Source organism: Indicator indicator, chromosome 13 (assembly GCF_027791375.1).
Source record: "Indicator indicator isolate 239-I01 chromosome 13, UM_Iind_1.1, whole genome shotgun sequence".
Classification (NCBI taxonomy): domain Eukaryota; kingdom Metazoa; phylum Chordata; class Aves; order Piciformes; family Indicatoridae; genus Indicator; species Indicator indicator.
In genome coordinates this window covers 23,845,357-23,858,224 of record NC_072022.1, presented here as the reverse complement: position 1 = coordinate 23,858,224, position 12,868 = coordinate 23,845,357, and positions in this window count along the sequence as shown.

The window sequence follows — 12,868 nt, the reverse complement described above, 5'->3', positions numbered from 1 at the left end:
ATCCCTCCAAATTGCCTTGATGCAAAGAAAAGTGTTGGACTGCAGTTTTTAGCCTTATTATGTTATAGTAAGTTTTATGTTAAAATCTTTTGAAAAAGGAACATTTTGTTCTGTCTGATCCTCAAATCTATAGGCTGACCTCTATGTTAGACACAATGATACTTTACAGTAGCTGGAAGACTGCTCTGCTCTGTGCCAGTTTGGAAGGGAAGAGCCATACCATGGAGCCACACACTTACTCCAATGTCAGGACAAAGTAGCTGAATTTTCTCTGTCTTTGAACGTTCCCTTTTCAGTGTCAGCAACATCAGGCACTCAGGATTTAGAAGCTTATCTTTAGATTGATGTAATTTAAAAAAATAATAAATGTAGAGTTCTTGAATCTGCAGGATTGGGCAGTCAGCATTCAGGTTTTCTGCTTTACAAGTGTAAGAGCCACTCACTTTCTTCAAACATTAGTTGATAATACTGGCAACCAGAGGTGATAATACTAAAGCTCAATTAACAAGAGGTTCATGAAAGACTCTGTGAGCTGATAACACTTTGACTACATTATTAAAAAAAAAAAAAAAAAAGGACAAATTTTGCATGTAGTGAGTTTGTTCAGTTACTGTGAGAGTTTTGCTGTTGACTTCACTAAAAGAAGGATCATTTCAACAACATTGACACTCCTGTGAGGGCCATGTCAATGTTAAACTGCTATGAAAGAGGCTTCTAACAGCCTCTGGATATTTCCAGGCCCCCTTGAATTATTTACCCATCGGTATTTCTGCAAAGAGGAAAGTGTATCTCACCTTTCTGCAAAGACAACATGTCTGTTCAAGTACTCATGCTCAGTGGCCAAATACAGAGAGATTCTTCCCCAAAAGACATATCATTGCTCAGTGGCCAAATACAGAGAGATTCTTCTCCAAAAGACTTATCACTGAGATACTGTAAAAAACAGCTAATACACCTTCTTGTCCAGCAGGTCTTGTGAGCTTGGCCTCAGCAGTGGGTCAGTGTGGCCAGATGGCTCAGGGATGGAGCATGGTTGTATCTCACAGGCATGTAGGATAGAAAAAGCAGTCATGGGCCAGACCCAGTGCAATGTACTTGGTACAAACTTTCCCTGGAATAAAATGAGGAGTGGGGCAGAGCCTGCTGGCAGAAGGCAGTTTGGGAGAGTGAGATGTACAATGTACCCCTTTCATCCATTAATTTGTAGAAACAAAGTCATCACTAATTTCATAGAACCATAGAATCAACAAGACTGGAAAAGTCCTCAGAGATCATCGAGTCCAACCTGTCACCCAGCAGCTCATGACTAACTAAACCATGGCTTCAAATGCCACGTCCAATCCTTTTTTGAACACCTCCAGGGACGGTGACTCCACCACCTCCCTGGGCAGCACATTCCAATGGCAGATCACTCCTTCTGTGAAGAACTTTCTCCTCACCTCGAGCTTAAACTTCTCCTGGCACAGCTTGAGACTGTGTCCTCCTCAATTTAAAGCAATTAATACTATGTGAAAGGTTCTAAAAATAATATCTGGTTCATTTGTCACCAAATACATTTTCAGAAGAAGTCATGCACTGATTGATGATAGAAATAAGGTTGTACAGTGGCGGTGGTCTACTTTTCACAAGATGACTCCTGTGTAGTGGTAAAATTTGGCTAACTAAGCAGATGAATACAGTCTGCTCTCATGTGCCTACAGGTAAGTCTAAGAGGAATTTCATGACAGTGGAAATGTAGATCTTCACAAAAAAGAAAGTAAGTAACATCCAAACCCAATTATTCTTGGCCAGCTAGTAGAGATTCCCATGTTAAACTAAGTCATGATTTTTTCTTTAACATTTATCAATTTGCTATAAATATGTTTTTCTCTTCATAGAAGATGAAGATCCTTGTTTCTTCTCAAGGATCATGACTTCAGTGTCCAAGATCAGAAAATGTAGTAGAAGAAAAATAGCAAGTCAGGGATTTTTGGGTTTGGGGCTTTCTTGGGTTTTGTTTGTTTATTTGTTTTCTTCTATAGGTATATTTGGTTATCTTGATTCTCTGAAGGCTCATCAGAACCCATGAAAGGATGCAACCTTAACAGCCACAGGCAAGAGCTGGGTTGGAAATTGTCCTCTTTCCTTGTCCCAGGAGGAAAGGGCAGGGTTGGATTCATGAAAGGAAACTTCTCCAGAAAAACATTCCCAAGTGTAGCTCTGAGGCACATCAAAGCAACATGAACAGACTTGCAAATTCTGCTGTGTTTGACAGGAGGAGGAACATATATTGTCAAATTTAATAAAATATTGGAAATGTTTGTGTATTTGAAATTTCATTAGCATTAAAAAACAACAAAACCAAAACACCAGGTAATCTTTTTTCACCAGTACAGGTTATCTTAAACCTAAAAGGGCTACTTGGTTACTAGAATTTGGACTGTGTTCTCCTAGCTCCATTCTACAATTCAATTCAGGGATTTTATTCTGAAAATAGAAACTTTCTGGTTTTATTGAGTTGCTTCAGTGTGGACTATTGCTGGGGGCAGTTTATTCTCTCTAATTCATCTATCACTCAAAATTGTATTTTCTCAATCCTTTAAGGTATGATTTTGGGGGGATATTTTTGTTTGTTTGTTTTCTTACTTTAAGTGTTTGGGGATTTTTAACTGTTTCTGTGATAAGTGCACTTTTGTTTTTCTCCATGCCCTCTCACATTTTTACTGCTGTGTCACACAAATGCAAATAATTGAAATAATTTAAATCTCTATTTTAATCTCTGTTTAAATCTCTTGGTTTTATCTGTCTTCTTGTTCCTTCTGATTGGTATTTTGCTTCACCTTGTTTTCCTTGTAGTGGCATATCCAGGCCTACTCACAGATGACCTCTTGTTCTATGAAAGTAGTGTTTGGGTACAGAACAGCACTGAAAACTAAACTTCTCTATTGACTCATGCACTCCCAGACACAGAGGAAATGTCATTTGGGATGGGAATGGAAATCCACCTACTCTATTATCTCTAGTATCTAGTATGGCCAACACCAGTCACTTGTGGGGAGGTACAAGAATCCCTTCAGTCAATAAGGAGAGGCATGTGCCAGGAAATTCACAGCCATCACTGAATTACCCTCACACACAGGCTGGATGATAATTTTTCCTTTTGAAAGGTGCTGGAAGCACAATTTCACAGACAAAAGCCAACCTCAAGCTAAGGCAAGCATGTGCCTACAGAAATAAGCAGTGACTGGTAAACTTTGCTCCTTGCTGGATTAAAAAGCTTGAAGAGGCTATGAATAGTTTCTAGCTCATGGCCACACTTCAAACAATTGCTGATGTATTTTTCTTTGCTGCAGAAATACTAAGACCTTTGTTCAGAAGGGGGCTTTGTCATGGTGCTTGTATGTATGCCACAGCTGCTCCACAGAGCTGAGCTCCTGCTGACCCCTCTGCAGTAAACAGCACAATTTCTATTGACTGCACCTGAGAAAGATGAGCACCTTCCCTAGCAGAAGGAAATGAATTACAGATGTAGAGCATCAAACCAAATATTCCACTGTGTTATAACTTGAAACAGCCCTTTGCCTCTTTCCTCAAAGAGCAGAAGGAGGGCTTGTTAGGTTAGGTGTGAGTGTGGGAGGTGGTTTTACTGTAGATGCTCTACTGCTGGGTGCAGAAGGTTATCATGATGAATTCTTTTCTCCATAAGTGTAACTCCCTGTGATAGATGCCCAAGGTAAGACAGCTGAGTAGACATGATCTGAAGTTGGTAAGAGAGGCAATTGTAGTGCTGGGTGAATTTTAGTCTACTGGTATCTGGTTTCTCTTGTTGACTGAGTGAAGTAAAAGCAGATGAAGAAAGTTGTCCTTTCTGTCCTTCAGGCACTCTTAATTGACTATAAATCCTGAAGCCTTTTTATGAGCTAAAGCGTTTATTCTTATATTTGTATGCTATTGGTAATTATATGTTTTTAGCTGCATAGATCAGAATGATCCACACCACTGTTTATTTTATTGTATAGTGTCCCTGGCTAAGGGAGTAAGACCAGCAGCAATAAGAATTAAATAGCAAAGACTCCAAGGCAATGTGAAGTAATGAACATTCCTCACTTTAAAAACCTTGCAGTGTAGAAGCCTTCCAATGGTAAGTACATCTAAGACTGAAATAAGTTTATATGGCTTCTATAGCACAGAATGCACTGCAGAATGGATTCTGCTTTGGGACGGCTAGATGGACTGGAGAATGTCCTCTTATTTCTTCTATCTCTTAAAATAGCTCCAGGATTTTTAATACCTAAGGTACAGTTATGTAGTTTACAGAAGAATTGCTAGAACCCACAGTATTTTATCCCATGTAATACTATTTTGTGAGGGGTGAGCTAGCAAAATGGAAATCTAGAACAGAGAAGTGCTGTAGGGGAGAGAAAGCAGGAAAGAGCTGGAGGAAAAAGATCAGTCCAGAGGAGTGAATTTTGGGGGTCAAACCGCTGCTGAGCAGTCTGATACACCATCAGAAATGGAAGGTTCTTGTAGTACTTGGTGAGACTGCTGTGTTTTGCCACTTTGAGCTGCTTTGATCAAGTAGGCTGGTTCTTCTCAGAAGTTACTATGGATTTAGATGCATTTAACACAGCGTAGCTACACTTAAAAAAAAGACTAGCTATCTGTACAGTGAAGTTGGGGTTTTTTAATGTGGTCAGGTATTCCTCTTTCTTCCAGTATTGAGAGTGTTTGTAGGCTTCAAATCTTTGTCTAAGGGCTATCAGAGCTGGTAGGAACAGCAAGAGTTCACATGTGAAAAGGATGAGAGTTATATTTTCAAACCCTGCCCAAAAGCAAAAGGGGTTTTATTAGTTGTAAGCAGCATAAAAAATTATTTGTCAGCTTAGCAGCCTCTAGTTACAATGTCAGAGTGAGCTGCACTATTTTAGCTTGTGTTGAGCATGAAGATGTACAATAGACAGATCGATGTCAAGCACTCAAAGGGTTTATGTGACTATTTTTAGACTTCTGTGTGGTCTCTGACATTTATTTGACAAGCAGTTAAGAACATAAGACTTAAAAAACCCATGCTTTAGAGCAACACGTCATTCAAACCATTGCCAACTTACTTAACTGGAGGGAGAACTGATTGTTGTCCTGTAAATCATAAGTATTATCAAGAGAACTATGCAAAATGTGATCGCTTATGCCTTAGAGCAAGTTACATGAATGCCTTGGCTGCATTTGTTCAAACCTCTGAACCTCATACTGTGTCTTGCAGTCAGATTAACTAAAAACAAACAGATCAAAACAGAGCAGTATTTGCCACATGCTGAGGTCAAAGGTAAAAATCTAACAGATATTGAAGGCTCTATTGCCTATGAAACTACTAAACATTATCCATTTAGAGGAGAGATCAATATGAAAAGCATCAGCTAATGGGGACTACCCGTGGTGCAATCACACCACCAAGTGCATGGCCATCTTGTTGATCTATAAGGCTTCTGTAAAACTGGTTTCTCAGATCAGAGGTCAAATCTAGACAATTCTGAATTTCAGAGAACAGCTGTGAGCATTCATGAGGCTCCTTGACTAATATCTTCTAGGAAATCCTTTATTTATTCAAAGAATTTGCCAAGAAATTGTCATCTGGTTAACCTAGATACCAGACATAGCAGGCTTTTGTTTACAGCAGAGTTACTTGGATTAAGGATTTGGTATGATTACATATGGTTCACATCTGATCAGCAAAACTGGGACTGTTATCTGTGTGTCCCTAGCTTCAGACTTGCATTATATGTGGCATCTCCTGAGGAGAGAGACAAGGAGCTTGTGCAGCACAGCTACCTGCATGTTAACTTCATTCCTTCACTTAGTTAATGAAGGACCCTTCTAAGAAACAGGAGATATCTTGTCTTTCACCCTTGACAACAGGAATTTGCCTGCTGGCATTCAGACGGTTTCTGCAATTAGATTTGCATTAATATCTGCTCTCTTTTCTCTCTTCATTCTTCTATGTATATGCTAATGAAACATATCTTGAATGCTCTTGTTCAGCTTTTGAGTTTTAAAATATCTGTTCCTTGTTGATGTTAGTGACACACAACCCAAGGATGTTTTGAGGCTGTTATGCACATATGCTTTCAGCTGGTCATTGCAAGTCCCATTGGAACATGACAGTACTGTGCAAGCAGTATGAGAGCGTAGAACAATGATTCATCACAAACACTGCAGCCCCCATAGCTCCATCAGCTGTCTCAGCAGTCTCACTGGAAAGTCAAGAAATGCTATCAAAAGGCAGCACTGGCCCTGGAGAGAACCTCTTTCTGCAGGCTGGTAAGGGTAATTGATCGTAGCCCACCTGAGTCCATTGTGGACCCTTCCACGTGGCATTTGCAGGCATCAGACTGAAAAGCAGCAGTAGGGAGAAACCAAAGAGCTTATTTCAGGCTTCTATCACTGTCATGATAGCAATGGATCTAGGTCTGTGGTCTGGTATGCTAAAGAAAAATGAAAGCAAATTAAACCTTGGTAAAAATCTGAAAACAAACACATATATTCTGAATTTAAAAATATTCATCTGAACTGTTGCCTTGCTGATGACCTTAACTCATTGATGTCATAGCAGATCTGCCATGATTTTGCTGCATGCTAGGTGACAGTGGCCAAATTATTCAGGTGCTCATTTCTAAACTAGAGCACATCTGTAGCTACTTCTTTAGTCTCATCATTTCTGTGGTCTGTGAGGTGTCCATAATCCTTCAGGCAGGTGGTACTCTTATGTTTCCTGAATGTTCATCCAGGTTCTGTGTTGTTATGGTCAGAGCCTGATCATCAGGAGAGAAAACTTACAATGCTGCAAGGAGCTGAACCAGGAATTTGCAGAGCGCAAATCTTTGGCACCCTATAGAGCAAATTATATAGGACAGGCTGCATTGCTCTCATAATTAAAAAATGTTTTTAAGATGGGATCTGCTAGAGATAGTCACACAGAAGAAAGAAAAGTCTTATTAAAAGTCAAGGAGAAAGAAATGCTATAATAATTTCACCAGTCATTTGTTACTTGGTTTAAAAAAAAAATAAAATCAATTTTCATATTTCCTTTGGTCAAATTTAGTAATACTTTAAAGTAATATATAGGAATATAGCCTATATTTTTCAAAATTATTGCAAAATTATATTGCAGTTATTATTCTGAATGAGCCACTTTGATTTCATATGTCTTCAGCAACAAAAAGAACAGAAAGAATAGCAATAAAACATCATGATCTGTAATCTCAGCACTGAGCATTTACCACAGGCAAGCTTGAGATGGCTACCCACAAGATATATTCTTCAACATCTCAAGCTCATTCAGCTGCAACATGAACAAGTAGCAACCTCAGAATTGCTTTGAATTAAACTGGCAGTCCTGTGAGGCATCATGTTCTGAGAGCTGGAGTGTCTGCAGCACGGTGGTGCGTGTCAGCTGGGCAGGGGTAGTGAGGGGACCTGACCTGTTTCATTGCCATTCAGTGATCTATGGAAGATGGACAAGACCTGAATAGCACAAACTCACTTTGTACTACCAGCAACCCCACTAGCTCCTTGACAGGTGATCCCTCTTGCTTGCCTTGGAATGATCTGTAACAGCATGAGCTTGTGCCCCATTAGACACGAGTGAAAACCAGCAATTAAAAATACTAACATTTAATTTTTAGAAAGTGGAGGCAGATTGGAATAATCCAGAGCAGACAGCAGGGTCAGCAGCAGGCATGGTCAGTAAATTGACTCTGTCTGGTGTGAGCAAACCAGGTAACTGCTGATTAGGCAGGTCTTCTGATGTGCCTTTTGTGAAAACAAATCCAAGCTGCAGCCTTCCGTACGCAGTACAGCTGATGATGGGTTGTTACTTAAAGGTCTGGGAAAGCAGCTTTCAGATCCCAAGCTTGTCAGAAAAAAACAGCAGGAGGAGGCACAAATAATGAAAACAAATGTACACAGAGAACTGGATAGGTAACACCAGTGCAGAAGTCAACAGTGTGATGTGCCCTGAAATGTGTTGCAGGAAACTGTGTAAAGTCAAAGCTGACCCAGGACACTGAAACAGCTTCCATGTACTTATTACTTGCTGTGCCTGGGTCCTGCCAGGGCAAACAGTATCAGTTATGCCTTTCTTCCTCTATGCAGAGTGTCACAGATTCAGGGTACTTCCTATCCTTGGAGAAAGAGAGTGCAAAACTGCACTGCCAGGTACAGCTGGTTGTAGGGGGAGGAAAAAGCAGCAGCTAGTGATGGCCCTGCTGTGGGAAGCTGAAGTGCATTGAGAAATGTCATCAGTGGCTGGAGCAGTGCTGATGTACAAACTGCAGGGTCAGCATCAGAGATGGAGGTGGTGGTGGTGTTCAAGCTATTCCTGTAAGCCCTAGTGTCCAGAAAACCTTTTCCTTTTATTCAGTATGAAGATGGTTTTCAGACAGCACTTAATGAATCATTTCCCTTACAAATGAGTAGCAGAAAACATCCTTTAATCAACAGAACCCTCTCACTGCTATTGATGATCAGTTTTTTTCACAGGTGTTTAAAAGTCTCATTTCCAGCTGTCACATGCAGGATTCTCAAAACAGCTGAGAATTTGGAAACCATTTTATGGATTTTTAAGTTTTAAAGAACTTTCTGACTGAGAGATCAGGACTGAGTAGGAAAAGGTACTGAGGATACTGCTGGGTTCATTTACATCTTGAGTGCAAGACCACACTCAGTAGCATTAGGAGTAATTCTTACTGTTGTTATTTGATTTCTGGCAGTAAGTGTTAATTTCACAAAACCTAAGAACTGTAGGAAAACCTACTTTAATTACTGCTTGACCTACTAGGCAAGAGGCAGCTGCTGTAATTTTACCTGCAGTTCCAGCAGCAGCAGCTGTTTATCTAATGAGCTTTGGAAGACCAGCCTGACAGCTCCAAGAACTACAGAAGCATTGCAAAAAGTGGCATTGACATTTCAATAAGTGACATTCTTCCCTCTGAATCAGCATGAAGAAAAGGCTGTGGAAGGGTGTTGGAGACACTGAGAGGCACCACCTTTAAATAAGGCTTAAAGCCAGCACCCGTCTTCTCATCAAGCACAGACACCCTCCAGTGCACAGATGATAAATATGTGCATATGATCATAGACTTCAAGGAACCTATGAAAGACAGAGACATTTGGGGGGAAAAAAGAGGGACATTTTGGGCTTTTGTGATATGTGTGAGCTCAGTAAATGCTATGGTCTATTTCTGCATTGCATAAGCTAGCTTTAAACAAAGTAATTCAGTTCTCTTAACTGAAGTCCTGTCATAGAATCAATCAGGTTGGAAGAGACCTCCAAGATCATCCAGTCCAACCCATCACCCAGCCCTATCCAGTCAACTAGACTACGGCACCAAGTGCCTCATCCAGTCTTCTCCTGAAGATCTCCAGGGTCGGCAACTCCACCACCTCCCTGGGCAGCACATTCCAATGGGCAATCACTCTCTCTGTGAAGAACTTCCTCCTAACATCCAGCCTATACCTCCCCTGGCACAACTTGAGACTGTGTCCCCTCATTCCGCTGCTGGTTGCCTGGGAGAAGAGACCAACCCCCACCTGGCTACAACCTCCCTTCAGGTAGTTGTAGACAGCAATGAGGTCACCTCTGAGCCTCCTCTTCACCAGGCTAAACACCCCCAGCTCCCTCAGCCTCTCCTCATAGGGTTTGTGTTCCAGACCCCTCACCAGCTTCATTGCCCTTCTCTGGACACGTTCCAATACCTCAACATCTCTCTTGAATTGAGGAGCCCAGAACTGGACACAATGCTCAAGGTGTGGCCTGACCAGTGCTGAGTACAGGGGAAGAATAACCTCCCTTGTCCTGCTGGTACTGGACCTTCATTTAGAAGTTCTCTGCAGGTCTAGATGCTGCTGCTGCTCCAACATTGTGCCATATAATGCTGTAGCTTTATAGCATTGTGACAGAAACTCAATTTTTGTCACCTTTGTGTTTAAGCCTCTAGCCAAACTGTTGCTTCTAGTGGTCTTGGTGTCTTGCTTCCATCTGCTGAACCCTAGGAAAATGTTCATATTCAGGTTCAGACAAGGAGGAATCATAAGTTGGAATTAAAGCTGTGTTTCCCCTTTGGCTTTGTTCTGATCCACCATTGTTCTCACAGTACAGTTAAAAATAAAATGACCTCTTTCTTTTTCTAGCTGCTGTCACAATTGTCATTCCCCACCAGATGCCCTAACTTCCCACTGTGCCCTGCTGGTTCTGCTGCCCCTGTTGTCTCTCAGTCCAAAGAGTTTCTGAACAAGAAACACGCTTTTATGGAGCCTGGCAAAGCTTCAGAGGGAAAAAGGAAAAATCAATACCACTTCAAAGAAAAGTCTTTGCTTCAGTGAATATGACATTTGCCCTTTCTTCACTAGTGGGAAAAACAACAAGGACACTTACACCAGCAATGGAAGTAGAGACCTTCAAAACAACAGAGAGACCTTCCAGGTTTGACTTGTAAAGGGAAATAGCTTTATAGTCGTTGTCCCTATTTGGGGACATCAAAAGCAGGTGTAGAGTGTCAGGTGGTGCAATCTGGGAATGAAGTAGAAAGTAATGCAAAGTCAACGAGAAGAGTTGAAGGGATTTAGAACAAGTAATGGCAGTGGACTTTGCTGAAGAAATAGGCAATGAAAGACACGACACAAAGGTCAGGTCCATTGCCACACCATCAAATTGACCATAAAATGTCATCTGCAAAGGTGAGCCATAATATTGAAAGGACCTTCTAGTGAGTTTTATAACATATTGACAGCTTTGTAGCAACTGAAAATGGTGCAGAACCTCATATTTGCTAATGAACAGCTTCTCAGCAGGGTAGAAATAGGTCAGAAATTTTCCAACAGAAGTTAAAATGCCAGTTAAGGAAATGAACGTTTTTGCAAAATCAAAACCAACTTTTAAAGACTCTCATTGATGTTTTTGGAGGACTTACAAAAATGTAAACTAAATGCAAACCCTACAAATCTGCTTCAGTTATTTTTTCATATTCAAGTTTTCATTAATTTAATTTTCATTTAAGTTTGACTGTTTCAGAGTTGGATGCTTGTTCCAAGCTCTTCATTTCATTCTCTTTTGATTATGCCACTTCTTAGCTAGTTTTCTGAGTTGTTTTGTTTTGATGTTTCTACTTCTGTGCCATTCTTCAGATACAACGTTGTGGACCTCTTTCTTCTGGAAGAACACACATTGTTTCAATAGGCTCTGTGGAATTGTTTGAAAACAGTCTTTTGTAAGGAAATTCTTTTCCTTATTCGAAGCTGTGCCTTCAGCTGCAGCTGCCACTGGCTTTGTTGTAGTTTCTGGCCTGTGCAATTGGAAAATTTTCAAAACCTAACTTCCCCTGCTGAGAGTGATTCCTGTGTCAGCTGCTGTTGTTGCAGTCATGTAATGGAGCAGGCTTCATCCTTGGTGAATCAAATGGCATGGTTTCTGAGGAGCATGCTTGTAGTGTAGTGGGACAGTCATGTTCTCATACTCTGACCCCTGTACTTGTGCTGGGTGAGACAGGTCTGCAGCTACAAGAATCAATAAAAATGTATTGATTTCTCCATACTGTCATAAAGCTTGTCTGCTCTTATCTCCAGTTTGCAAGCTGAAAGAGGAGACTGTGAAACTACAACTGTCCTAGGCTTTATATCTCCTTTTTCCTCCTCCATTCGGTGCTTCTCACACAGCAGACCAAGATCTGTTTCTCACAGAGCCACCTGGTCAGGGAGCCACAGCCCTGCTTGCTGCATCACAGCATCCTACTCTTCTAACACTTGGGTTGTGAAAATAGCTGCTTTTGAAGCTTTCTAAGTAAGAAGTGCAGGGAGGATTGTCCCAAAGACTAAGGTTGAGTGCTTTCTCTGAGGCTTAACACATCTCTCTACATGCAAGAAGGGTAGCCAAGGAAATGTAACATAGTGAAGAGCTCAGTAAAGTCTGAATATTCCAGACTGACATAAAGCTGTCATCTTGGGGTTGCTTCAGCTCCCTTTGCAATTGTAGGTTGCTGTTCTAGGAAGAAGGTAGGTAACCATCATTAACCTGAAGGACATGTTAATGTCCTACACTATTTAAAAACAGTCTCAGTAGTAAAAATTAAGCAGGTGAAGTGTAAAGTAGCATCTTCCATAATATTTAGTTTCACAGAGGCTGTCACCTAAAGCCATACCTGTCAAAAGGCAAGTGGGCAGATGCCTGCTTCTGGTATTCAGAGTGCTTTGGAGGCTTAGCTTCAGACTTCTGGGGATGGATGCAGCTGCTTGTCAACTGTGTAGGCAGTCTTGGTTAAATCCCAAAGTCCTGATAAAACACATGGAATTCAGAGCAAACAGATTGGAAAAGATTTACCCAGAAGACAAAAACACAAGCCCCTGTAAAATGCTGCAGAATATACTTTGATTTTTATGATTTCATCAGCTAGGTCAGCAGTAATGCTAAACACTCATGCTAGAGTGTTACAGAAAAACAAAAAGTGTGACCAGAAGCACCTTATAGTGTTTGATGGTGTCAGTTTTGGATGCCTTTGTTGTTAGTGAGAGCAAGGGCTTTGACACTCAGCTGTTCCCATTAAGAAGATCCCCAGCTGCACTGATTTTTGATAAAGGTACATGCATTGGGGCAGGTATAGCTGCCATGGCTGATGAGCATCAGTCAGATGGCCAACTGTGCATCTCTCATTATTTATATTTAAACTTTGTGCTACTTAAGGCAAGGTATTTGTGGCATAAAATACAGGTAGCCACTGCTTTCTGCTCTGCTAGCTGAAGGGGGAGGCAGACCTGCTGACAAACACCAAAATGCCATGCAGTTTATCTGCCATGCTACCATTTGGGACTTCCACTGCGTTTGTGGTTTCAAGGGTGTAACACT